At 35.2% G+C, this 2,803-nt stretch overlaps 1 long non-coding RNA gene across 1 annotated transcript; it reads left to right on the plus strand.

The window, feature by feature from the left end:
- Nucleotides 1-261: 261 nt before the first annotated feature.
- Nucleotides 262-2,571, plus strand: LOC127078409 (uncharacterized). Its single transcript, XR_007787857.1, has 2 exons — nt 262-633; nt 2,180-2,571. It is a non-coding gene; the product is annotated as an uncharacterized LOC127078409 (long non-coding RNA).
- Nucleotides 2,572-2,803: the final 232 nt, after the last annotated feature.

Here is a 2,803-nt window from a genome sequence, read left to right on the forward strand (position 1 = left end):
AAAAAGGATTAACTAAAAAGGATATTAAAAATAAAAACAAGAGATTTAAAAAATTGAATAGGAAAATTGGGGTGCAATGTGCAAAAAGAGGGAGTATGTTAAGCAAAGGTGTTGTGGCCGACGTTGCTAAACCATTTACTTGCTGAGTTCGGTAGGGGTGCATTAGTGGATTAGGGGTGTATTTGATCAAGAAACCATGGGCCCAGTGTTATATTGGGGTTAGGCCCAACGTGCAAGGGCAAGGGAACGTTATGATCATAATTTTAATTCATTTCATCCTATTGGCTTAACCCTCTCTCAAACATGCCTTTACCACTGGAAATCACACCTTCACTCCAGAGGCGGCAGAGCGTTCCAGATGAGCCTCAAACCACCATAATCCTGGCCCTCTCAGCCTCCTCTTTCCCTTTCTTGCAAGAATTTCCTTTGAAGAACCCTAACATTTAAAAACCAAAATTAAACCATCAAAGAGGGGGAATCAAGCCACACAACCTTGGGTATTTGATTCCCCTCAACCTACTATACATTGAGGTATATGTTTAGAAGCAAGTAGAAGTAATAAAGTGTAACCAACCTACAAGGTCGTGGCTCACCTTGGTATGTTTCTAAGGATGAAGACCAGAGAATATCCAGGTAAAGTTCCGAATCCCTTGTTTTGCCTTTAGATTTCTTCTTCTTATTCTTCAATGGGTAGTCCGTAGGTGGAAATTTCTTACTCTGTGTTGTTGTTGATTGCGTGAGGGAAGAGTGATAGAGTTTAAGAGAGTTCAGATAGAGAGAGAATTTCAGAGTGATTGAGAGAGTGAGAATTTTCTGTGAGTTTCGTACAACGATGATCATTGTTGATGAATTGAAGAGTGGGGGGATTTATAGGGATTGAGTCCCTAACTGTTTAGGGCACAATTAGTTTGAGTGAAATTGGGGGGTAGATTAGTTAGAGGTTAATAACACTATGAAATGTTGTTAGAGTTGGTTACTATGAGTTGAATCAGTTTATTTGAAGTGTTTGAATTGAGTGTTAGTTAGTTAGCAGTTAGCAAAGTTAAGTTTCTCTGTTAGTTAGTTAGGAGATTAGTGTTAATGAACTGAGATGGGTTAGTGTGAAGTGTTCAGTTAGTTGCAGTTAGTTGCAGTTTGGTCAGTTGACAGTTAGAGATAGCAACTGTCATAAGTTAGTTGTGTGCTAATTGGATGGAGTGAGTTGAACTGCAACTGTTAGTAAAAATAGTTAGTTAGGGCTAATTAGAAAAATGTTAGTAAAATGGGATTAGTGAATTATGAAATCTGTTATGCTGCAATTATGAAATGTCAGCTAATTGTGATGCTTAGTGTTAGAAAAATGAACTTGTTAAGATGTTTTTGTTAGTGAAATTGTTATGATTAAAATGCCCTGTTATTAAGGATGAAAAAATCTGGTGATTAAGAATTTAATACTCATTGAGTTGTTGAATGCAATGTTTAGTTGGTTTGAAATTGAGTTGAGATGTCATGTTGTTATTGATGTGCTAAATTGTGATACTTGTTATATTATGATGCATGTTGCCAATTGGTTTGATGTTGAACATTAGTTATGGTTAGTTGATGTCAGTTTCTTAAAAAAAGATGATACTAATGATAGTAGGTTGAATTAGCAATGTTAATGGGATTGTGTTATTCTACTATATGATTGATGTTGGTTTTGAAACCAAACTGAATGTTAACTGAACTGCTATGGAGATTTGATGAATATTAGTTGCTTGAACTGTTATATGAAATTGCATTGCTTCAGAGCTTGAACTGCCATAGGCCCTTTTAAATCAATGGAATTGTTAATCAATCATTAGTATTCATAGTTGCAGTTAATGATTTAATTGGGATGGAAACACTTAGCTTGGTTAATTGGTGATGAACTGAAATGTGGCATTAGAAATTGGTTAGGAGCTTGTACTATATTAGTGAGTTCTGTAGGATTAGACTGGTATTGTCAATAGGATTAATTTATGCAAATGCATCTCTTTTTGAATTGTGGAACTGTGATTGTTAACATCTAGGTTAGTGAATCAAATCAATCAATGGTTATTATGTATGTTAGCCATCAACTTGGATGCTAGGTTGGTTTTGAACTATTGGTGTAATGTGTTTTATATATATTGTTGTCATGGTTTGTTTGATTGAGGTTTTTTTACTGTATTTGCTATAGGGTTGGTCTGCTCATGGTATTTGGTATGGGATGGCAAGGTTTGGAGATGGCTTAAGCATGGTGGTGGCAAGGTTTTAAGAAATGGAACAAAAATGGCATGGAACCATATAGATCATGAAAGCTTTTGGCAAATCAGGGCATGAATGAAGAAAATCTTGGAAAGGGAAGACCAAAGTGGATTTAGGGGTTAGGGTAGTTAGTTTGACTTTGGTCAAATGTTGACCAAAAAGTCAACAATTGACCAAAATCAACTTTAGGTCAACAATGGGTATTTTTGTATAGAATTTGGATTTGAATATCTTGTAATGAAACTTGGAATGTTTGTAATGAGATTTGACCCTTGAATTGTAGTATGTGACTTGCATTCTAAGAAACACATTTTTTCCTCCGAATTGCATTTGAAAATTTGAAATTGAATTGAACTTGAATGCTTTGAATAATAATGAACCCTTGAAATGAATTGAATCCATAGAACAAGCAGTCCAATACTATCATGTAAAAGGTCTCAAAATGAAATTGGTCAACAAAAAGTCAACCTTATATGGCCGACTTTGTTTACCAAAGTCAAACTTGTCCATCACTTCCAAATTCTTCAATCCATTATGTAACCCACATAACCAAAAT

The sequence above is a fragment of the Lathyrus oleraceus genome, chromosome 1, assembly GCF_024323335.1.
Source record: "Lathyrus oleraceus cultivar Zhongwan6 chromosome 1, CAAS_Psat_ZW6_1.0, whole genome shotgun sequence".
In the NCBI taxonomy this organism is placed as follows: domain Eukaryota; kingdom Viridiplantae; phylum Streptophyta; class Magnoliopsida; order Fabales; family Fabaceae; genus Lathyrus; species Lathyrus oleraceus.